The sequence below is a fragment of the Corvus hawaiiensis genome, chromosome 10 (assembly GCF_020740725.1).
Source record: "Corvus hawaiiensis isolate bCorHaw1 chromosome 10, bCorHaw1.pri.cur, whole genome shotgun sequence".
NCBI classification, from domain to species: domain Eukaryota; kingdom Metazoa; phylum Chordata; class Aves; order Passeriformes; family Corvidae; genus Corvus; species Corvus hawaiiensis.
In genome coordinates this window covers 2,090,758-2,114,913 of record NC_063222.1, presented here as the reverse complement: position 1 = coordinate 2,114,913, position 24,156 = coordinate 2,090,758, and the positions used below count along the sequence as shown (strand labels likewise).

At 53.9% G+C, this 24,156-nt stretch overlaps 2 long non-coding RNA genes and 5 other non-coding genes across 7 annotated transcripts; all 7 read left to right on the top strand.

Annotated features, from left to right (window-relative positions):
- The first annotated feature begins 1,260 nt into the window (after positions 1-1,260).
- LOC125330869 lies at positions 1,261-3,164 on the top strand. Its single transcript, XR_007205732.1, has 3 exons — positions 1,261-1,275; positions 1,934-2,177; positions 2,692-3,164. It is a non-coding gene; the product is annotated as an uncharacterized LOC125330869 (long non-coding RNA).
- A 2,853-nt stretch (positions 3,165-6,017) lies between these two features.
- On the top strand, positions 6,018-6,099 carry TRNAS-AGA. The gene has a single exon. It is a non-coding gene; the product is annotated as a tRNA-Ser (tRNA).
- A 973-nt stretch (positions 6,100-7,072) lies between these two features.
- Positions 7,073-7,144, top strand: TRNAM-CAU. Its single transcript has one exon. It is a non-coding gene; the product is annotated as a tRNA-Met (tRNA).
- Positions 7,145-9,844: 2,700 nt separating this feature from the next.
- TRNAQ-CUG lies at positions 9,845-9,916 on the top strand. The gene has a single exon. It is a non-coding gene; the product is annotated as a tRNA-Gln (tRNA).
- A 6,955-nt stretch (positions 9,917-16,871) lies between these two features.
- Positions 16,872-17,951, top strand: LOC125330884. Its single transcript, XR_007205752.1, has 2 exons — positions 16,872-16,965; positions 17,479-17,951. It is a non-coding gene; the product is annotated as an uncharacterized LOC125330884 (long non-coding RNA).
- A 2,845-nt stretch (positions 17,952-20,796) lies between these two features.
- On the top strand, positions 20,797-20,878 carry TRNAS-AGA. The gene has a single exon. It is a non-coding gene; the product is annotated as a tRNA-Ser (tRNA).
- Positions 20,879-21,851: 973 nt separating this feature from the next.
- Positions 21,852-21,923, top strand: TRNAM-CAU. Its single transcript has one exon. It is a non-coding gene; the product is annotated as a tRNA-Met (tRNA).
- The last annotated feature ends 2,233 nt before the right edge of the window (positions 21,924-24,156 follow it).

Below are 24,156 nucleotides of genomic sequence, written 5' to 3'. Positions count from 1 at the left end.
GACAAAGGCAATCCGTGTGACACAAAGCCACCTCCAATCTTCCTCCACTCCAGCCTCAGACCTCTGAGCCAATTGGCCTTATGCTTCTGGGACACAGATGAATTGTTTTGATGTTGGGACACAGCCCACTCACTTGGCCCTGGTCCTGAGAGGAACTTAAACCACTCAGTCATCTGCTGGCAAAGCGGCACAGGGAACTGCCAGCAGTCCTGGGAACTACTAGAGTGTGTTGAGGACAACATCCTAGCACAGGGGATGGAGAGCCTGACCAGAGGACAGGCACTGCTGGACCTGCTCTTTGCATCCTTCTCTCTAAATAGGAGTGACGTGGATTTTATGAGGGGTGGCCAGTCAGTGCACATGGAATTGGATGGATGGCAGCACTCCAGGACTTGTGGTGGAGAGCTCGATGTCACACTTGAGCAGTGTCCAACCAGTGATGAGTGTGGGTTCTCAGGGTTTGGTGATGGGACCAGGAATATTTAACAGCTTGCTGGGAGACATGGGGGGTGGAAGGGGTGTTAGGGGGGATTGAGGGCATCCTCAGCAGGTTTGTGGGTGACACTGAGCAAAGTGATGTGGTTTGTGGGGCCGGTTAGCCTGTGGTACAAGAGACAAAGAGAGTCCTCTGGTAAGACAGTCCCTAGTACCAGAGAATTCTTCCAGGTTAGGGTGAGAAAAGAAGTGTCTCCCAGAATGCTTTGCGTTGCTATGCTAATGTACTCCAGTTCTGCGTTCCTGGTTGGCCGTTGGCCTCTCTGCCCCCTTGCTACCTTATATGTCCCATGCCCTAGAAAGTTCTCCACTCCAGGTTCCCCCATTGGCCCTTGCCTATCGCCACTCCCCTAGAGCTTTCCTATTGGCTCCCATTCCCTAGTCCTGCCTTTGTACCACCCGCCATGCCCTCAGATCATTGGTCTCTGATGCTCTCCACGCTCCCGTACTTAAACCTGGACTCTCCATTGTCTTTTGTCTTCGTCCCTTCACCCCTTCATGGTGCGGCTGCAATAAACCTTCGTCCATGGAACTCTACACAGAGACTCTCCCTGCCTCTTTGCCATCGACCGATATTACTGGAGCTATCAGTGTGTTTGTGCATGCACACATGTGTGAGTGTGTGCTGATCCTGCCGAGCGGCTTCGCTAAGGAGACGCTTTTGGAAGATCGCAGCACCTCGCGCTATGACACAGAAAAGCCGCAGCGCCTGGAAAGCGATAGTGGTTGGTACTCTAGAGAAAGGGATGCCATCCATAGGGACATGGACAGGCTGGACAGGTGGGTCTGTGAAAATCTCATGAAGTTCAACAAGGTCAAGTGCCAAGGTCAGGGCAATCCCAAACATGGACACAGGCTAGGCCATGAGTAGATCGAGAGTGGCCCTGCACAGAAGGGCTTGCAGGTTCTGATGGTTGAAATACTGAACATGAGCCTGCACCACGCGCCAGCAGAAAGCCAGTCGTATCCTGGGCTGCATCCAGAGCTGCGTGGCCAGCAGGTTGAGGGAGGGGATTGTCCTGCTGTACTTGGCTCTCATGACACCATAGTTGGGGTACTGCGTCCAGCTCTAGGACCCACAGCCTAAGAAACACACCGACCTGCTGCAGTGGGTCAAGAGGAGCCACAAAGACCATCGGGCAACTGGAGCTGTTGCTCTGTGAGGACAGGCTGAGAGGGTTGGGGTTGTGCAGCAAAGAGAAGAGAGGGCTCCCAGGAGACATTCAGTTTAGAAAGGGAGGGACACTTGGTTGGGGTGTGTAGGGATGGGACAAGGGCTACTGGTTTTAAACTGAAAGCAGGTATATTTAGATTAGATATTGGGAAGGAATCCTTTCCTCTGAGAGGAGTGAGACATTAGAACAGGTTCTCCAGAGAAGTTGTAGAAGCCATTTCAGGGTGCTCAAGCTAGATGATTTAAGATCCATTCCATCCCCAGGTGATTCTAAGAATCATTGCAGGATTCCGGGTTGTATGAAGTGGGAGCACAACATTTAAGATGAAAGACGAAGGGACTTCATCAGCAGCAAGGCCTCGCAAGTAGCCACTCCCAGGAGTTTGGATGTTTCACGAACAAGGAATGTTTGTGGCCCCACAGGGCTCTGGGACACGGCATAAAAGGCTGCGCTGCTCCAGGCTCTGCATCCTCCTCCTCTCTGGTGTGCCTTTCCTCGAGGAACGAGGTAAGCCCGAGTCCACTCCATCTCTCCCTGTGGGCTGAACTGCTGTCACGGAGGCTGTCCAGGCTGATCCTTGGGCTGCCTCAGCTTGGCCCTGACACAGAACTGTTGAAGGGCCGTCAGCCTTTCCATGGGGGTGGCTGGGGACAGCTGGGAAGAGGGGGCTTTGTTCCAGCAGAAGGGGATCAATGGGGCTCAGCCGCAGGGGGATGTGCCCAGCAGAATTTGCACCTGCCGTGGTGTAGCAAAATGTCTCCGGACATCTCTAACACAGCCATGTCTGTTCTGGACATGGGCTGTGACCCGTCTTTCCACAGGGGCCTTAAAGCCACTGTGCTGGGTCCTATTCCTGAAGTGGGGCAGCCTTCCTGTGCCGTTCCACTCACAGGGCACGAGGAGGGATGTGGGAGCTGTGGGCACAGAGCGTGTTTTGAAGACCGCATGTGTCCCTGGAGAGAGCTGAGGGACAGACAGACTGATCCTGAGGCTGGTTGGCGCTCCCTGCTCTGTGTTGCAGCTTTGCCTCCTGCGCCGAGAGATGTCTTGCTGCAGACCCTGTCCCCCACGGCCCTGCGGCCCCTGTGGCCCAACCCCCCTTGCAAGCAGCTGCAGTGAGCCCTGTGTCGCCCGCTGCGCTGACTCCACGGTGTACATCGAGCCTTCGCCGGTGGTGGTGACCATGCCGGGCCCCATCCTCACCTCTTTCCCTCAGAGCACAGCCGTGGGATCCTCTCTGTCAGCTGCTGTGGGCAGCTCCCTCAGCAGTGCGGGGGTTCCCATCTCTTCTGGGGGCTCCCTTGGGCTGGGGGGGTCAGGCCTGTGTCTGCCTTCCCCCCGCTGCGGTCAGATCTGCTGAAGCCGGCGGCTCATGCCCTCTGTCCTTGGCAAATGGGCCGATCTCTTTCCCTGCCTGTTCCCCGCACGCGTGTCCCTTGGTCTGTGTTCTGTGCCGCTGCTTTTGCTCCTTCTCATTAAAGCCTTTGTGCAGCATTGCTGGAGAGTTGTGGTCGTTTGTTCTCCTCCTCCCTCAGCTACCACCTGCACTGCCAGGGTGAGTACTGGCTTCTGTCCTGAGGTTACCTGCAGCTGCACAAAGTACTCCCAGAAATTACACCAGAGCACCAAAGCCTCAGTCACTGAGCTTGGGTCTGTCACCTGGAGATCACGGTCTTGCAGGGCCCGGTGCCAGTTTGTTCTTTGTGAGAGTTAATAAAGATATTTTGAGCAACTTTTCAGCCCTGTCAGAGCTTCTTCACCAAAGCATAGGAAAATCAATCTTATCTCTTCTGTTGGTGATGTTGGAATTTTCTCAATGGGATGAGTACATGATTGTGGGCTGGGAAGGAGAAAACCACTTCTTTTCATGGCCGGACGTAGGCAGTGTGGCTTCAACAGAGTTTGATGGCAAAGTTCACTCTGTTACTTCCTAAATGGATGAAGCATAAATAGAATATTGAATTGTAATCAATGTTTAATGTTTTATAGGGACACTGTGCATTTAGAAGTGTACGGTATGCAAAGGATATGGATACAAAATTAGAAGGGTGCAAAAGTGTTTAGCAGCGCTCAATCCACAATCATAGCAAGGACTTAATTACAAATTCACGGTGACAACATTGATACCATTATCAATTCACACACACCCACACCCACAGAGGCACAGAGAAGAGCACATCTGTATTCAGGTGTGTAAATGTACCTATTGAAAATGCCCCTCGGGCTCATTGAAATGTTCACATCAAATCCCTTTGCATTTCTCAACCAAGCGTGGGTTGGACTTTGAGGAGTGTGCGTGGATGTGTGTGTGGATCAAACCAGGCCACGTCATCAGTGGTGGTCTTTCGAGTACCGCAGCTTTATGGTTCTCAAGCTGCGAGAGACGTTCCACCCAGAGGGAGGTGCTGGCACAGCCCACTGTGGTCCAGGAGGCCTCCAAGAGCCTCACTCAGGACAGAGCTGTTTACAGGCTCACAAGATGATTTGCCTTAGTCATCAGTAAGGTTCCATCTCGGACATAATCCATGGTGGTAAGTTCTGGAAACAACTCCCAAGACATTTGGAAATTGTTTCCAAAACTGAAGCAACAATGGGGGTCTTCCACTTGGGCTACAATTCATCGAGAGAACGTTTCAAGGCTGTCGTGGGATGACTGATGATCCTTTGTTCCCCACCGTGGCTCATGCTGCTCATGGGAAGCTGATGCTGCTGTTATGGTCACGGCTGCTCCCAGCTGTATCATGCAGCAGCACCTGGTGTGGTGAGGGACCTTTCACTGCCCAGCTGGTTTGGTGAAGGGGATGCTTCCTCTTGCAGCTGGTTCAGTCAAGGCTTGTCAGGGGGAGGAGCACAGGAGAGGATGAATGACCACAGCCACAGGGCAGGGTCTCCCAGGTGCCTGGCTGAGGCCAAGGCTCAAGGAGCTGCAGCCAGAGACCCTGGGCTTATGTCCTTTGGGCCTCTGGAATGTGGCCTCAGGGGCCCGTCTGGCTCTGCAAGGGTCCCAACTACAAAGGTGGAGTGGAGCTGTGGGGGTGCATTCCTCCCCCCTCCTTTTTCAGGCCGCACTGAGATCTGAGAAACGCTCATTAGGCCTCGGCCTTGAAAACAGCCTGTTCTCAGCTCTTCCTGAGCTTCTCAGAAACACCGTCTCTTCCCAAGAACTGCTGTCTAACGAGCTCCTGTTTTCCTTATGACTGGTCTTGGAAAATACTTTTGTTGCCTGAACGCCATAGCATTCCTGTTCTCACAGTTTCAAAGAAAGTGGCAACACAAACTGTGGCTAGGATGGAACATTGTTATGGCTAAAGCCCACTCTCTTGCGACCCTATAAACAGCGGTCCAAAATGAGACCATTTGAGTTCTCCTGGAGCGCAGCAGGCTGCGACCAGCAATCTCCCTCTGAGTGAGATGCCTCTCAGAGCCAGCAAACTCTCAGGTTTGCAGTACTTGGAGGATTGCCGAACAACAACGAGTCCTGGGCTGACACCCTCACTCCTTGAGGCCTGACCCTTCGCCCGTCGGGAGATGCAAAGGCATCCAAAGTGAGCATTTCACTGACCTCTGTGGGGAATTTTTCACAGGTAACTTGCTCACACTAACTCTTTATGTCTGTGTGCGTGCACGTGTGCATATGCTATAGCAAATCTGGGAGAAATACTGGTTTCTTAGATGGTTAAGTACCTTGGATATCTAAGTAAGTTAGGCCTGTAAGTAAAGTTAAGTTACAGTTATAAACTTACCTAAATGCTGCTAAGTGTTGTTCTTCTGCTAAGTTGCTAAGTATAACTTCGAAGTCCTATGTTAGGTTAAATGCTATTCAAGTGTTATTCCTCTGTTAAATTTTAAGGTTAAGATATTAATTAGGTTTAATGTATAGGTTAAGTTAAAATACTGTTAAGTTTGAGTGCTGTTAAGCTTTTAGGCTGTGTTCCTTTATATCCTTGCCCCTTGTATGTCTTTTGTCACACACACACACACACACACACACACACACACACAGAGAGAGACACACAGAGAGAGAGACACACCCACAAACACACACATTCCCCTAGGTAGTTCTTGGTTTATTTCTGTTTTGATTGCTTGGATTTTGTTTGGTTTTGTTGTTGCTTGTTTTTCCTTGTTGTGCCTTAACTGTTCTGTAAGTAGTAGAGTGACTCTTGCCAAGGAACTTTGTTGTGCTTTCATGTAATATTTAAATCTGGCTTTTGCTGATACCCTTGCCAGCAATTTTTTAAGCAATCTGAAACACTCGTTTGTAAGAGGAGCCTTGGCCCAAAGTGCCTGGGCATTGGTGTCATGGCACAGGGCGTGTGATGTGCAGGGCAGGGAGGGCTGGAGCAGGTAGTTGTGGCCGAGTGGTGAAGGCGATGGACTAGAAATCCATTGGGGTTTCCCCGCGCAGGTTCGAATCCTGCCAACTACGGGGTGCGTGCCCCTTTTGGGCTGCGGGCAGCTGACCACTCTGCAGCCGCGACACAGCCCCAGAGGAGGGCTCCTGCGCTTGCAGCCCCGGCTGTTCCCGCAGAGCAGCTGCAAGGGAGGAGCTGCTGGCAATGCCTTTCATGGCTTCTGAAGGGCCTTCATCAGGGCAAGGGGAAAGCCTGAGCTGCACATGTAAGGGCAGGGGGACAAAAGCCCATTGCTGCTGCAAGGTCTGTGTCCTGCAGCCAAGCCACTTGGCGTGGGGGAAGCCCTGCAAGGGAGAAGAAGCTCAGAGATGTTGTCAGCATCAATGAAGAAGGAAAGGGGAAATGCAGACAGCACCTGGAGCTGACCATTTTGTCACCTCGCATTAGCACCAAGCGTGAAAGGCAAGGACCTGCAGCTTGACAGCCTGCTTAGCACAAAGTGCCTGGAACTCAGAGCTTTTCCTTCAGGGTAACCGTGAGCAGCGCTGAGCTCAGGCACCGGAATTTGCACAGCTAAAAGAGGAGAATTTCTTCCGTTGGTAATTCTAAGCAAAGGGAGCCTGCGTCCCTCCTTGGCCAGCAAAGAACCAAACTGTCGGGCAGGTGCAGTCCCGCAGCATGCTGGGAGCAGAGCTGGATTTCTGGGCAGGGCTGCAGCCGTCAGGATGTCGCTGGATTTCAGGTGCCCCCGTCCCTAGCAAGGCCCAAGGCTGCAGCCTGCGTCCGGGATGCCTTGAGCACATGCAGCGCCAGCTTGGGTGGTCAAAGGGCAAGTGGCCGTGCAGGGCTGTGTGCGGGAGGCATGGGAGAAGGGCAAGGCCTGGCCCTGGAGCTGTAGAGCGCATGCCCAAGGGAGATGAATTTTTGGGGGAGTCTGTTTTGTGGGGCGGGGGAGGCCAAGCGGAGAGGAAGGGAGGGAGCGAGAGCCAGCAGTGCCCAGGCAGGGTCAGGCCCGGCTGGGGGCAGTGGCAGCCGAGCCCCAGGGGGAGCAGAGTGGCGCAGCGGGAGCGTGCTGGGCCCATAACCCAGAGGTCGATGGATCGAAACCATCCTCTGCTAGGGTGCTTTTTCACCGACGCTGCCCCACCCAACAGCTTTTACCCTGCTTGGCTCTAGCTCTTTGAGCAACCCTGGCCATAGCGCTCCTCTTCTCTCTGCCCCCACTACCTGCTTTTGTTAGAAATGCTACAACTTTTATAATTTTTTTAACTAACTTTAGTCAGGGGTTTGTTCACCTCTGCCCAGGAGGAGGGGAATCGAAGCTTTTCTTCAAAAGACTCTGTTTACCCAGGGTTTGAGTTTCGCTGGCTGGGGCCTGGTCGGTGTCAGTCAACAAAAAGAAGATTCCCAGATTATGAGAGTTTAACATGCATCTACAGGTTGGGAGTGGCCAGAAGATACAGAGGAGATAAATGGACATTAACATTACCGCCTCGTGTGGCTGGAGACACGTGGTCTGGGAAAAGATTGATAAGAGCACCAAATTAGCATCAAGGGAAAAGGGATCGATAACCCATAGGAGATTGCATACTAAGGATTGTGTAATTTAGGTCCAATGAAGAAGAATTTCTTTGGGATTTTCACGTAAAAATATGTGATAAATCTGGTAAAGAACCATGTGTGATGGAAAAATTTCCACTGCAGAAACCAGACACGTGTGGATGGAATAATTTCTATTGCAAATCTTGGCCAGAATACCATCCTGGCCAGAGTAAAGTAATGCCTAGTTCTCTAGCATTGAAAAGATGTTGTTTGAGAGTTTCTGGTTTTCCCTAGGCTTTGGTGACACTTTCTCTTTGGCTTTCTCAGGCACCAACACTCCCAAAGGGCCCCTCAGCATGGCCTATGGGCAGCTGTGCAGCAGCAGGCACAGCTCCCCCCATGAGGCCCTGCGTATTATGGGCACACAGGTCTTCCTCCCTTCCCTGCAGGCAGCTCAATCCCCAGCTTCCCAGGCACAGGAGGGCACCTCCTCTAGGGGCAGAGGAGGCTCAGACTGCTCCACATGTGCTCAGCTCAAAGACCTGGGAGCTTTCTCCGTCCTCGTCTGTTTGCTGCCGTGACCATTTGTAGGGTGATCCAGGATCAGGGCCAAGCAGGTATTCCCAAGGGACACTGTATTGGCTAGAGGTGGCTGGGTGTTGGGAGTGGAGGAGACACAGGGTGCTGTGGGCACCGTCTCTCTTGGAAAACCTTTAGCGGTTGGCCTGCCCAGGACACAGCTGGTTCCTGCTGCCACCACAACTCTGAAACATCTGTGAAGCTCGTGGCACCCTCAGCACCATTGCTGGAGCACGTGAATATTCCGGATGGCGCTCCATCCTACAGAGTAGCCATGGCACTGAAGAGGTTTCCTGAAAGGCCTGGGGACCACGGAGGATTCCCCAGTGAAACAGGACTTGTGTTCTACAACTGCAGGGGCTCCATTAGGAGCACCCAGCAGCGTGAGTGTGCTGAGCCCAAGTGTGAGAGCCAGAGGAGCGCAGGCACGTGCCAGGAGCTGGAGCTGCGGTGTGTGAAGGGGGAGGGAGGTGTGGAAGGAGGGGGCAGCCAGTGTGAGAGGTGCAGGAGCTGGAGCCAGGCCAGGGTGTGAGGTGGCAGTGTGGGAGGCAGTGCCCGTGGGCACTGGAGGAGCAGGAGGCAGCGCAGGCTGCGGGTGGCAGGAGCGGGAAGCAGCAGCGCTGCAGGAGCCTTGCGGGGTAGTGCTTGTCAGAGCTGCCCTCCAAGCAGGTGAGCAGGGCTCGGTCATTCCTGGCCAAGGCAGACCAGCTTTTCTTCAGCCTGGCTCCACACTGCCCGGCCTCTCCTGCTCCCGAACAGCATGGTTTCTTTCCTCTGCAAGTTCTGCTCACACAGAGCAGCTGAGCTCCTGCTCCTGCTCCCCTCAGCCGGGCCTCCTGCTCGGCACTCCGGGCACCTCCCAGCCCAGCAGGCACAGACTGGCTTTGAGCCAGGTCGTCCTTGGCAAAAGCAGACTGCGGGAGCTGCTCTAGATCCTGCAGAGACTCCCAGAGAGCAAATGAGCTGCTGGAGCCAGGTGTGCAGAGATCTTGGTGGTTCTCCATGCACTGGGATTGCAACAGGGCTCAGGCACTGAGCTGCCTAGTTCCTTGCTTTGTCTCCAGCGCTGCTTTGAGCAGGCATTTGGACTTGTGTCCTCCTGGGATGCCTTGCAGTGAAGTTCCTTCCAAGAAGGAAGAGTTCCCAGAGAGGGCTCTGCCCTCGTTGCTCTCCACCATGGGCAGCGAGTGAACCTCTACCCCAGAGGAACTGGAGCTCAGTCGTTGCTCAGCCCTTGGTGTCTCACCTGTCCTTTCTCCTTGCCTCTCCAGCCCCTTTCCTGGGTTCCGCAGAGGGTCTTTCTTTACCTTTTGTAGAGACGGGGCAATGTTTCCCTCTTATTAGTCCTTAAGGAGCGGGGCTGGTTTGGGCTGGAGAAGAGAAGGCAAGGGGGCTTCTGCTGGGTGAAGGTGACTTGCCAAGGCCTGCCCTGAGTCCAAAAGAGCTTGCTGCAATTTGGGAAAGACAAGATTGTGTGAGGTTTCGAGCCTGGCACTTGTAAGAGAGGCCACGCCGGGCCAGCAGAAGAAGCTGTGCTGCTGCCCTGAAGGGTGGCGCGATTAGAGAGTGCCTGGAGGCCCTGCAGGAAGGCTGCACTTGGTGATGGATGTCCAAGGCGATGGAGAGACAGCCAGCCTCAGCCAGGGGCATAAGGCTGAGCAAGGCTGGGCACAGGAGCCAGAGGTCACCTATGCACGAGGTCCCATGGTGTAATGGTGAGCACTCTGGACTCTGAATCCAGTGATCTGAGTTCAAATCTCAGTGGGACCTTGGCTTTTTTCTTCCCTCAGCATGCTGACACCCTCACAGCTCTACTCTGCTCCTGGTTCACTTGTGGAATGCTCTCTGATGAATCACACAGCAGCTGAGGTGGAGATCACCCACTCAAAGTGGGTCAGGCACAGGAGGCAGCTCTGGGACTCTCTGCTTGTATGTTGGACGCATCCAATAACAGGAGACTGGGCTACACTCTTTGGGCAGCTGTTTCCACGTTGGACCATTCCCACAGTAACACCAGGTTACTCTGTGTGGCATTACTTGTATGCCCACCTTTGTCCTTTGTCCTGCTCCTTTCTTGCTCCTTTCCTCTGCGGCTTTTCCTCTCCTCCCTGCCAATTTCGTTCTATTGCTCTGCAGTCAGTGCAAGGAGCTCTACCAACACTGGGCAGTGCCCCATCATTGGGTTATATTTGTTGCCATGGGAGAAGGAAGGATCTTCCCTGGTAGAGCAGGTGGTAGCTGAGGGAGGAGGAGAACAAACGACCACAACTCTCTAGCAATGCTGCACAAAGGCTTTAATGAGAAGGAGCAAAAGCAGCGGCACAGAACACAGACCAAGGGACACGCGTGCGGGGAACAGGCAGGGAAAGAGATCGGCCCATTTGCCAAGGACAGAGGGCATGAGCCGCCGGCTTCAGCAGATCTGACCGCAGCGGGGGGAAGGCAGACACAGGCCTGACCCCCCCAGCCCAAGGGAGCCCCCAGAAGAGATGGGAACCCCCGCACTGCTGAGGGAGCTGCCCACAGCAGCTGACAGAGAGGATCCCACGGCTGTGCTCTGAGGGAAAGAGGTGAGGATGGGGCCCGGCATGGTCACCACCACCGGCGAAGGCTCGATGTACACCGTGGAGTCAGCGCAGCGGGCGACACAGGGCTCACTGCAGCTGCTTGCAAGGGGGGTTGGGCCACAGGGGCCGCAGGGCCGTGGGGGACAGGGTCTGCAGCAAGACATCTCTCGGCGCAGGAGGCAAAGCTGCAACACAGAGCAGGGAGCGCCAACCAGCCTCAGGATCAGTCTGTCTGTCCCTCAGCTCTCTCCAGGGACACATGCGGTCTTCAAAACACGCTCTGTGCCCTCAGCTCCCACATCCCTCCTCGTGCCCTGTGAGTGGAACGGCACAGGAAGGCCGCCCCACTTCAGGAATAGGACCCAGCACAGTGGCTTTAAGGCCCCTGTGGAAAGACGGGTCACAGCCCATGTCCAGAACAGACATGGCTGTGTTAGAGATGTCCGGAGACATTTTGCTACACCACGGCAGGTGCAAATTCTGCTGGGCACATCCCCCTGCGGCTGAGCCCCATTGATCCCCTTCTGCTGGAACAAAGCCCCCATTCCCAGCTGTCCCCAGCCACCCCCATGGAAAGGCTGACGGCCCTTCAACAGTTCTGTGTCAGGGCCAAGCTGAGGCAGCCCAAGGATCAGCCTGGACAGCCTCTGTGACAGCAGTTCAGCCCACAGGGAGAGATGGAGTGGACTCAGGCTTACCTTGTTCCTCGAGGAAAGGCACACCAGAGAGGAGGAGGATGCAGAGCCTGGAGCAGCGCAGCCTTTTATGCCGTGTCCCAGAGCCCTGTGGGGCCACAAACATTCTTTGTTCGCAAAACATCCAAACTCCTGGGAGTGGCTACTTGCGAGGCCTTGCTGCTGGTGAAGTCCATGCTTCTTTCATCTCAGGCATTTTTCTCCAGTTTCACACCAGCCAACAAGGAAATGATTCATCTGTGTCCCAGCTTCCTAAGGCCACTTGACTTGGAGTTCCCGGGCCAGTGCATAAGGTGAGTTTAAATGGATTTGCGTAGTGTCTATTGCTTCTGTCACTTGTTCTACTTGATGGTTAATTTGGCTCCAGTTACAGTTAAATTCAGCCATGAGAGACACCCCAGGTCAGCTCTCAGGAGCTTTCAGTGCAGGCACTCAGGCTAATCCTGAGAGTCATTACTTCCACGGGTCATCACAGATGTCCAGAAGACTGTGGCTCAGTTGAGGCAGAAAGTCAACACTGCACAATCCCATAGTGGGGAAGAGACCCAGCTCTGCAGGGAGGTGGCAAAGCTCAGTGGCAAGCAAAGCCCATGTTCAGCTGGAAGGATGTCCCCTGCAGGCCTGAGTGACAGCCATAGGGATTTGCTTACGGTCCACAGGCTGTACCACGGCCTGGTTTTGTGATCAAAGAGATGCCGTGTCCTTCCCTGAAAGAGACCCACAGCCACATTGACCCGTTTTGCTCAGCGTGTTCATCCCAGAGGCCAGAGACCGGGATGGCGGCTTTGGGGAAAGGCTTAGGGCAGGGAGCCCAAAGCTCACAGCTCTTTTTGCTGGGTCAGGAGTGGGGTTTCCCATTCCATACGTTTTACATTTCAAAGGGACACTGGATCAGTCTCCCAGAGCCCGTGGGTGTCATCGTGATGTGGAAGAGTTGGGAAAATCCCTGAGCTCCAGGCAAACCTGAGTCACCCAGTGTGGAATTCAGTGGACTGGGTGCCACAGACTCAGGCGTTCAAGGGTTAACAGAGCTCATATCCTCAATGTTCTGCTGCCATGAAGGGCATTTCCCCACCTCTTATCCCCATTCCTGGGTCACCATGTGCTTCTCTGCAATGTCCTGCATTTGCTGTCTCCCAAGGCGTGGAGATGTGCCTTTTGGTGGCTGCTCAAGGGCCGTAGTGACCCAGAGTACCCCAGATCCACCCCAGCAGGTCGGGATAGAGCTCTAGAGGTATTGTGCTCCTATCAACTGCTCTGGGCAGACCAAACCGCCCCGGTTTCCCAGCAGGCACTGGGCCTTTGTCCTGCTGACTTCTAAGCACGGACACCGCTCAAGAAAGACGTCACTGTCCCTTGTGCAGCTCTCCCAGGCCTGTCCCTTGTCTTCCCCCAGGAAGCCCTGGGATTTCTTTTCTTGCAATTTGCGATTGCTGCCTCTTGCCCTTTGGCAGTGCACCTCTCAGGAGAGTTTGGCTTCATTCTCTCCAGAACCTCCAGGAGGTGGTGGAGACAGCAGCTCCATGCCCCCCTCCACACCTTGCTCATCTCCACCAGGTTGCACAAGCACAGTGCCCTCCGCCTCCCCCCATACGTCGGGTGCTGCAGCCCTTATGTTCTGCCTGGCCCTCTGCCATAAGAGATCACCACCACCTCCCTTGTCCCTGGGGACACCAAATGGGGACACCAACCCAGATGTGGCTTCTGCAGTGCCAAGGAAAGGGCACCATCCACGGGGTGATCAGATCCCAGGCTTGTGGGGTGGGATCTGGAGATGGACACTAAGCAACTCTCAGGATTAGGGGTGAAAGCTCCCCAGAGGACTTAGAGTGAAAGCTCTCTTGGGACAGACTTTCTCTCTGCTTTCCAGCCCTTCTGCCCCAAAGGGGGGTTCCTTGTCACTGGCCTGAGAGTGCAATGCGGAGCAGGTGGCATTCCCTGCACATACCCGGCCCTGTTCTCTCCAGGCTGCCATGTGGCATGTGCTCACCAGTGCAGGCAGCCTCAATGTCATCTCCTGGTGGTCGTCCCCCTCGAGGACCTGGGAAGATCAGCTGTAGGAGCCCTTTCCATCTCCTGGTAGCTCCCCAGGGGTGCAGGGCATCCCTGGAAGAGCTGTCCAAGAGACGGGGACCTGTCTGACAGTGGCAGTGTTCAGAGGACAATGGCACAAGGCCCACAGCTTCTGGAGGCAACTGGGAAGTTTGTTCTTCTCAGAGCGGGATCAGAGGACTTCCAGTGGTCTCTCCTAATCTCCATTATCCTGGGTTGCCCTGCGTCCCATGGGCCCTTGAGCAGCCACCGAAAGGCAATGCCTTTTGGAAAGCTGCAGCAGCAGCAGCAGCAGCACAGGATTACACAGACGTACGAGGTGGTTTGGGACTGGTCCTAAAAGGTCTGGAAACGCCCCCGACAAAGGCAGAAATTTTGGAGGGAAGAGGCTATGTGCTCTGGTATCCCTGGAATGCCTGAGTCCAGGGCACCGTGTGCACTCATTTCCACATCAGGATGATTCAGGTTTGCCTGAAGCTCATGGATTTTCCCAACTCTTCCACATCACAATGATTCCCACATGCTCTGGGAGACTGATCCATTATCCCTTTGAACTGCAAAATGCATTGAATGGGCAAAGGGATGCCTGCCCCAGGAAAAAGAGCCATGAGCTGTGGGTTCCCTGCCCTCAGCTTCTTCCCCAAGGCCACCGTGCAGATCCTGGCCTCTGGGGTGGACACGCTGAGCAAAATTAGTGTGTGAGAGAATGGGTCCATTTGTCTTTCTGGGAGAGACGTAGGCACGTGCCTTTGATCACCTTCCTACGTGTTGATTTCCTTGTTCTCTAGAGGATCTCAGCTTCCCAAGCTGAGGCCAGAGCTCTGCTTGTAAAATGCATGAGGGCCCTGCTTAGTTTTTGAGGGACACACAGCTGTGGAGATTCCCTTAGACAAGTCCCTTGAGAGACAGTTTATTGAGTCCTTGGTTTTCTTGTCTTGGTTGTGAATCTGCCTCTCTTCCCCAGGCTCATGGGCAGAAAAAAGCAGGCTGTGGCAGAGACTGATAACAGAAAGCAAGGCCCTCGTGGTCCTCACTCCTCTCAGTGAGGAGCTTTCTCTCCGGCCCACAGTGATCCTACTTTGCCACTGAGTTTTGCCACAGCCCTGGAGAGGTGCCTCTCTTCTTCTCTACGGGACTGTGTAGCCTTGACCTTCCGCCTCAACTTACCCACCGTCTCCTCCTTGCCAAAGTGACCCCTGGGGAGAAATGCCTCTCAGGGCTGGCTTGTGCATCTGCACCAAAAGCACTTGAGGGCTCACTTGAGGTGTCTCTCATAGCTAAATTCTACTGTTGACAGGCGGGCACTGTCCCCATGAAGAGGGCAATGTGACAAAGGCAATCCGTGTGACACAAAGCCACCTCCAATCTTCCTCCACTCCAGCCTCAGACCTCTGAGCCAATTGGCCTTATGCTTCTGGGACACAGATGAATTGTTTTGATGTTGGGACACAGCCCACTCACTTGGCCCTGGTCCTGAGAGGAACTTAAACCACTCAGTCATCTGCTGGCAAAGCGGCACAGGGAACTGCCAGCAGTCCTGGGAACTACTAGAGTGTGTTGAGGACAACATCCTAGCACAGGGGATGGAGAGCCTGACCAGAGGACAGGCACTGCTGGACCTGCTCTTTGCATCCTTCTCTCTAAATAGGAGTGACGTGGATTTTATGAGGGGTGGCCAGTCAGTGCACATGGAATTGGATGGATGGCAGCACTCCAGGACTTGTGGTGGAGAGCTCGATGTCACACTTGAGCAGTGTCCAACCAGTGATGAGTGTGGGTTCTCAGGGTTTGGTGATGGGACCAGGAATATTTAACAGCTTGCTGGGAGACATGGGGGGTGGAAGGGGTGTTAGGGGGGATTGAGGGCATCCTCAGCAGGTTTGTGGGTGACATTGAGCAAAGTGATGTGGTTTGTGGGGCCGGTTAGCCTGTGGTACAAGAGACAAAGAGAGTCCTCTGGTAAGACAGTCCCTAGTACCAGAGAATTCTTCCAGGTTAGGGTGAGAAAAGAAGTGTCTCCCAGAATGCTTTGCGTTGCTATGCTAATGTACTCCAGTTCTGCGTTCCTGGTTGGCCGTTGGCCTCTCTGCCCCCTTGCTACCTTATATGTCCCATGCCCTAGAAAGTTCTCCACTCCAGGTTCCCCCATTGGCCCTTGCCTATCGCCACTCCCCTAGAGCTTTCCTATTGGCTCCCATTCCCTAGTCCTGCCTTTGTACCACCCGCCATGCCCTCAGATCATTGGTCTCTGATGCTCTCCACGCTCCCGTACTTAAACCTGGACTCTCCATTGTCTTTTGTCTTCGTCCCTTCACCCCTTCATGGTGCGGCTGCAATAAACCTTCGTCCATGGAACTCTACACAGAGACTCTCCCTGCCTCTTTGCCATCGACCGATATTACTGGAGCTATCAGTGTGTTTGTGCATGCACACATGTGTGAGTGTGTGCTGATCCTGCCGAGCGGCTTCGCTAAGGAGACGCTTTTGGAAGATCGCAGCACCTCGTGCTATGACACAGAAAAGCCGCAGCGCCTGGAAAGCGATAGTGGTTGGTAATCTAGAGAAAGGGATGCCATCCATAGGGACATGGACAGGCTGGACAGGTGGGTCTGTGAAAATCTCATGAAGTTCAACAAGGTCAAGTGCCAAGGTCAGGGCAATCCCAAACATGGACACAGGCTAGGCCATGAGTAGATCGAGAGTGGCCCTGCACAGAAGGGCTTGCAGGTTCTGATGGTTGAAATACTGAACATGAGCCTGCACCACGCGCCAGCAGAAAGCCAGTCGTATCCTGGGCTGCATCCAGAGCTGCGTGGCCAGCAGGTTGAGGGAGGGGATTGTCCTGCTGTACTTGGCTCTCATGACACCATAGTTGGGGTACTGCGTCCAGCTCTAGGACCCACAGCCTAAGAAACACACCGACCTGCTGCAGTGGGTCAAGAGGAGCCACAAAGACCATCGGGCAACTGGAGCTGTTGCTCTGTGAGGACAGGCTGAGAGGGTTGGGGTTGTGCAGCAAAGAGAAGAGAGGGCTCCCAGAAGACATTCAGTTTAGAAAGGGAGGGACACTTGGTTGGGGTGTGTAGGGATGGGACAAGGGCTACTGGTTTTAAACTGAAAGCAGGTATATTTAGATTAGATATTGGGAAGGAATCCTTTCCTCTGAGAGGAGTGAGACACCAGAACAGGTTCTCCAGAGAAGTTGTAGAAGCCATTTCAGGGTGCTCAAGCTAGATGATTTAAGATCCATTCCATCCCCAGGTGATTCTAAGAATCATTGCAGGATTCCGGGTTGTATGAAGTGGGAGCACAACATTTAAGATGAAAGACGGAGGGACTTCATCAGCAGCAAGGCCTCGCAAGTAGCCACTCCCAGGAGTTTGGATGTTTCACGAAGAAGGAATGTTTGTGGCCCCACAGGGCTCTGGGACACGGCATAAAAGGCTGCGCTGCTCCAGGCTCTGCATCCTCCTCCTCTCTGGTGTGCCTTTCCTCGAGGAACGAGGTAAGCCTGAGTCCACTCCATCTCTCCCTGTGGGCTGAACTGCTGTCACGGAGGCTGTCCAGGCTGATCCTTGGGCTGCCTCAGCTTGGCCCTGATACAGAACTGTTGAAGGGCCGTCAGCCTTTCCATGGGGGTGGCTGGGGACAGCTGGGAATGGGGGCTTTGTTCCAGCAGAAGGGGATCAATGGGGCTCAGCCGCAGGGGGATGTGCCCAGCAGAATTTGCACCTGCCGTGGTGTAGCAAAATGTCTCCGGACATCTCTAACACAGCCATGTCTGTTCTGGACATGGGCTGTGACCCGTCTTTCCACAGGGGCCTTAAAGCCACTGTGCTGGGTCCTATTCCTGAAGTGGGGCGGCCTTCCTGTGCCGTTCCACTCACAGGGCACGAGGAGGGATGTGGGAGCTGAGGGCACAGAGCGTGTTTTGAAGACCGCATGTGTCCCTGGAGAGAGCTGAGGGACAGACAGACTGATCCTGAGGCTGGTTGGCGCTCCCTGCTCTGTGTTGCAGCTTTGCCTCCTGCGCCGAGAGATGTCTTGCTGCAGACCCTGTCCCCCACGGCCCTGCGGCCCCTGTGGCCCAACCCCCCTTGCAAGCAGCTGCAGTGAGCCCTGTGTCGCCCGCTGCGCTGACTCCACGGTGTACATCGAGCCTTCGCCGGTGGTGGTGACCATGCCGGGCCCCATCCTCACCTCTTTCCCTCAGAGCACAGCCGTGGGATCCTCTCTGTCAGCTGCTGTGGGCAGCTCCCTCAGCAGTGCGGGGGTTCCCATCTCTTCTGGGGGCTCCCTTGGGCTGGGGGGGTCAGGCCTGTGTCTGCCTTCCCCCCGCTGCGGTCAGATCTGCTGAAGCCGGCGGCTCATGCCCTCTGTCCTTGGCAAATGGGCCGATCTCTTTCCCTGCCTGTTCCCCGCACGCGTGTCCCTTGGTCTGTGTTCTGTGCCGCTGCTTTTGCTCCTTCTCATTAAAGCCTTTGTGCAGCATTGCTGGAGAGTTGTGGTCGTTTGTTCTCCTCCTCCCTCAGCTACCACCTGCACTGCCAGGGTGAGTACTGGCTTCTGTCCTGAGGTTACCTGCAGCTGCACAAAGTACTCCCAGAAATTACACCAGAGCACCAAAGCCTCAGTCACTGAGCTTGGGTCTGTCACCTGGAGATCACGGTCTTGCAGGGCCCGGTGCCAGTTTGTTCTTTGTGAGAGTTAATAAAGATATTTTGAGCAACTTTTCAGCCCTGTCAGAGCTTCTTCACCAAAGCATAGGAAAATCAATCTTATCTCTTCTGTTGGTGATGTTGGAATTTTCTCAATGGGATGAGTACATGATTGTGGGCTGGGAAGGAGAAAACCACTTCTTTTCATGGCCGGACGTAGGCAGTGTGGCTTCAACAGAGTTTGATGGCAAAGTTCACTCTGTTACTTCCTAAATGGATGAAGCATAAATAGAATATTGAATTGTAATCAATGTTTAATGTTTTATAGGGACACTGTGCATTTAGAAGTGTACGGTATGCAAAGGATATGGATACAAAATTAGAAGAGTGCAAAAGTGTTTAGCAGCGCTCAATCCACAATCATAGCAAGGACTTAATTACAAATTCACGGTGACAACATTGATACCATTATCAATTCACACACACCCACACCCACAGAGGCACAGAGAAGAGCACATCTGTATTCAGGTGTGTAAATGTACCTATTGAAAATGCCCCTCGGGCTCATTGAAATGTTCACATCAAATCCCTTTGCATTTCTCAACCAAGCGTGGGTTGGACTTTGAGGAGTGTGCGTGGATGTGTGTGTGGATCAAACCAGGCCACGTCATCAGTGGTGGTCTTTCGAGTACCGCAGCTTTATGGTTCTCAAGCTGCGAGAGACGTTCCACCCAGAGGGAGGTGCTGGCACAGCCCACTGTGGTCCAGGAGGCCTCCAAGAGCCTCACTCAGGACAGAGCTGTTTACAGGCTCACAAGATGATTTGCCTTAGTCATCAGTAAGGTTCCATCTCGGACATAATCCATGGTGGTAAGTTCTGGAAACAACTCCCAAGACATTTGGAAATTGTTTCCAAAACTGAAGCAACAATGGGGGTCTTCCACTTGGGCTACAATTCATCGAGAGAACGTTTCAAGGCTGTCGTGGGATGACTGATGATCCTTTGTTCCCCACCGTGGCTCATGCTGCTCATGGGAAGCTGATGCTGCTGTTATGGTCACGGCTGCTCCCAGCTGTATCATGCAGCAGCACCTGGTGTGGTGAGGGACCTTTCACTGCCCAGCTGGTTTGGTGAAGGGGATGCTTCCTCTTGCAGCTGGTTCAGTCAAGGCTTGTCAGGGGGAGGAGCACAGGAGAGGATGAATGACCACAGCCACAGGGCAGGGTCTCCCAGGTGCCTGGCTGAGGCCAAGGCTCAGGGAGCTGCAGCCAGAGACCCTGGGCTTATGTCCCTTGGGCCTCTGGAATGTGGCCTCAGGGGCCCGTCTGGCTCTGCAAGGGTCCCAACTACAAAGGTGGAGTGGAGCTGTGGGGGTGCATTCCTCCCCCCTCCTTTTTCAGGCCGCACTGAGATCTGAGAAACGCTCATTAGGCCTCGGCCTTGAAAACAGCCTGTTCTCAGCTCTTCCTGAGCTTCTCAGAAACACCGTCTCTTCCCAAGAACTGCTGTCTAACGAGCTCCTGTTTTCCTTATGACTGGTCTTGGAAAATACTTTTGTTGCCTGAACGCCATAGCATTCCTGTTCTCACAGTTTCAAAGAAAGTGGCAACACAAACTGTGGCTAGGATGGAACATTGTTATGGCTAAAGCCCACTCTCTTGCGACCCTATAAACAGCGGTCCAAAATGAGACCATTTGAGTTCTCCTGGAGCGCAGCAGGCTGCGACCAGCAATCTCCCTCTGAGTGAGATGCCTCTCAGAGCCAGCAAACTCTCAGGTTTGCAGTACTTGGAGGATTGCCGAACAACGACGAGTCCTGGGCTGACACCCTCACTCCTTGAGGCCTGACCCTTCGCCCGTCGGGAGATGCAAAGGCATCCAAAGTGAGCATTTCACTGACCTCTGTGGGGAATTTTTCACAGGTAACTTGCTCACACTAACTCTTTATGTCTGTGTGCGTGCACGTGTGCATATGCTATAGCAAATCTGGGAGAAATACTGGTTTCTTAGATGGTTAAGTACCTTGGATATCTAAGTAAGTTAGGTCTGTAAGTAAAGTTAAGTTACAGTTATAAACTTACCTAAATGCTGCTAAGTGTTGTTCTTCTGCTAAGTTGCTAAGTATAACTTCGAAGTCCTATGTTAGGTTAAATGCTATTCAAGTGTTATTCCTCTGTTAAATTTTAAGGTTAAGATATTAATTAGGTTTAATGTATAGGTTAAGTTAAAATACTGTTAAGTTTGAGTGCTGTTAAGCTTTTAGGCTGTGTTCCTTTATATCCTTGCCCCTTGTATGTCTTTTGTCACACACACACACACACACACACACACAGAGAGAGACACACAGAGAGAGAGACACACCCACAAACACACACATTCCCCTAGGTAGTTCTTGGTTTATTTCTGTTTTGATTGCTTGGATTTTGTTTGGTTTTGTTGTTGCTTGTTTTTCCTTGTTGTGCCTTAACTGTTCTGTAAGTAGTAGAGTGACTCTTGCCAAGGAACTTTGTTGTGCTTTCATGTAATATTTAAATCTGGCTTTTGCTGATACCCTTGCCAGCAATTTTTTAAGCAATCTGAAACACTCGTTTGTAAGAGGAGCCTTGGCCCAAAGTGCCTGGGCATTGGTGTCATGGCACAGGGCGTGTGATGTGCAGGGCAGGGAGGGCTGGAGCAGGTAGTTGTGGCCGAGTGGTGAAGGCGATGGACTAGAAATCCATTGGGGTTTCCCCGCGCAGGTTCGAATCCTGCCAACTACGGGGTGCGTGCCCCTTTTGGGCTGCGGGCAGCTGACCACTCTGCAGCCGCGACACAGCCCCAGAGGAGGGCTCCTGCGCTTGCAGCCCCGGCTGTTCCCGCAGAGCAGCTGCAAGGGAGGAGCTGCTGGCAATGCCTTTCATGGCTTCTGAAGGGCCTTCATCAGGGCAAGGGGAAAGCCTGAGCTGCACATGTAAGGGCAGGGGGACAAAAGCCCATTGCTGCTGCAAGGTCTGTGTCCTGCAGCCAAGCCACTTGGCGTGGGGGAAGCCCTGCAAGGGAGAAGAAGCTCAGAGATGTTGTCAGCATCAATGAAGAAGGAAAGGGGAAATGCAGACAGCACCTGGAGCTGACCATTTTGTCACCTCGCATTAGCACCAAGCGTGAAAGGCAAGGACCTGCAGCTTGACAGCCTGCTTAGCACAAAGTGCCTAGAACTCAGAGCTTTTCCTTCAGGGTAACCGTGAGCAGCGCTGAGCTCAGGCACCGGAATTTGCACAGCTAAAAGAGGAGAATTTCTTCCGTTGGTAATTCTAAGCAAAGGGAGCCTGCGTCCCTCCTTGGCCAGCAAAGAACCAAACTGTCGGGCAGGTGCAGTCCCGCAGCATGCTGGGAGCAGAGCTGGATTTCTGGGCAGGGCTGCAGCCGTCAGGATGTCGCTGGATTTCAGGTGCCCCCGTCCCTAGCAAGGCCCAAGGCTGCAGCCTGCGTCCGGGATGCCTTGAGCACATGCAGCGCCAGCTTGGGTGGTCAAAGGGCAAGTGGCCGTGCAGGGCTGTGTGCGGGAGGCGTGGGAGAAGGGCAAGGCCTGGCCCTGGAGCTGTAGAGCGCATGCCCAAGGGAGATGAATTTTTGGGGGAGTCTGTTTTGTGGGGCGGGGGAGGCCAAGCGGAGAGGAAGGGAGGGAGCGAGAGCCAGCAGTGCCCAGGCAGGGTCAGGCCCGGCTGGGGGCAGTGGCAGCCGAGCCCCAGGGGGAGCAGAGTGGCGCAGCGGGAGCGTGCTGGGCCCATAACCCAGAGGTCGATGGATCGAAACCATCCTCTGCTAGGGTGCTTTTTCACCGACGTTGCCCCACCCAACAGCTTTTACCCTGCTTGGCTCTAGCTCTTTGAGCAACCCTGGCCATAGCGCTCCTCTTCTCTCTGCCCCCACTACCTGCTTTTGTTAGAAATGCTACAACTTTTATAATTTTTTTAACTAACTTTAGTCAGGGGTTTGTTCACCTCTGCCCAGGAGGAGGGGAATCGAAGCTTTTCTTCAAAAGACTCTGTTTACCCAGGGTTTGAGTTTCGCTGGCTGGGGCCTGGTCGGTGTCAGTCAACAAAAAGAAGATTCCCAGATTATGAGAGTTTAACATGCATCTACAGGTTGGGAGTGGCCAGAAGATACAGAGGAGATAAATGGACATTAACATTACCGCCTGGTGTGGCTGGAGACACGTGGTCTGGGAAAAGATTGATAAGAGCACCAAATTAGCATCAAGGGAAAAGGGATCGATAACCCATAGGAGATTGCATACTAAGGATTGTGTAATTTAGGTCCAATGAAGAAGAATTTCTTTGGGGTTTTCACGTAAAAATATGTGATAAATCTGGTAAAGAACCATGTGTGATGGAAAAATTTCCACTGCAGAAACCAGACACGTGTGGATGGAATAATTTCTATTGCAAATCTTGGCCAGAATTCCATCCTGGCCAGAATAAAGTAATGCCTAATTCTCTAGCATTGAAAAGATGTTGTTTGAGAGTTTCTGGTTTTCCCTAGGCTTTGGTGACACTTTCTCTTTGGCTTTCTCAGGCACCAACACTCCCAAAGGGCCCCTCAGCATGGCCTATGGGCAGCTGTGCAGCAGCAGGCACAGCTCCCCCCATGAGGCCCTGCGTATTATGGGCACACAGGTCTTCCTCCCTTCCCTGCAGGCAGCTCAATCCCCAGCTTCCCAGGCACAGGAGGGCACCTCCTCTAGGGGCAGAGGAGGCTCAGACTGCTCCACATGTGCTCAGCTCAAAGACCTGGGAGCTTTCTCCGTCCTCGTCTGTTTGCTGCCGTGACCATTTGTAGGGTGATCCAGGATCAGGGCCAAGCAGGTATTCCCAAGGGACACTGTATTGGCTAGAGGTGGCTGGGTGCTGGGAGTGGAGGAGACACAGGGTGCTGTGGGCACCGTCTCTCTTGGAAAACCTTTAGCGGTTGGCCTGCTCAGGACACAGCTGGTTCCTGCTGCCACCACAACTCTGAAACATCTGTGAAGCTCGTGGCACCCTCAGCACCATTGCTGGAGCACGTGAATATTCCGGATGGCGCTCCATCCTACAGAGTAGCCATGGCACTGAAGAGGTTTCCTGAAAGGCCTGGGGACCACGGAGGATTCCCCAGTGAAACAGGACTTGTGTTCTACAACTGCAGGGGCTCCATTAGGAGCACCCAGCAGCGTGAGTGTGCTGAGCCCAAGTGTGAGAGCCAGAGGAGTGCAGGCACGTGCCAGGAGCTGGAGCTGCGGTGTGTGAAGGGGGAGGAAGGTGTGGAAGGAGGGGGCAGCCAGTGTGAGAGGTGCAGGAGCTGGAGCCAGGCCAGGGTGTGAGGTGGCAGTGTGGGAGGCAGTGCCCGTGGGCACTGGAGGAGCAGGAGGCAGCGCAGGCTGCGGGTGGCAGGAGCGGGAAGCAGCAGCGCTGCAGGAGCCTTGCGGGGTAGTGCTTGTCAGAGCTGCCCTCCAAGCAGGTGAGCAGGGCTCGGTCATTCCTGGCCAAGGCAGACCAGCTTTTCTTCAGCCTGGCTCCACACTGCCCGGCCTCTCCTGCTCTCGAACAGCATGGTTTCTTTCCTCTGCAAGTTCTGCTCACACAGAGCAGCTGAGCTCCTGCTCCTGCTCCCCTCAGCCGGGCCTCCTGCTCGGCACTCCGGGCACCTCCCAGCCCAGCAGGCACAGACTGGCTTTGAGCCAGGTCGTCCTTGGCAAAAGCAGACTGCGGGAGCTGCTCTGGATCCTGCAGAGACTCCCAGAGAGCAAATGAGCTGCTGGAGCCAGGTGTGCAGAGATCTTGGTGGTTCTCCATGCCTGGGCATCTCGCTGGGGTTGCAACAGGGCTCAGGCACTGAGCCGCCTAGCTTCTTGCTTTGTCTCCAGCGCTGCTTTGAGCAGGCATTTGGACTTGTGTCCTCCTGGGATGCCTTGCAGTGAAGTTCCTTCCGAGAAGGAAGAGTTCCCAGAGAGGGCTCTGCCCTCGTTGCTCTCCACCATGGGCAGCGAGTGAACCTCTACCCCAGAGGAACTGGAGCTCAG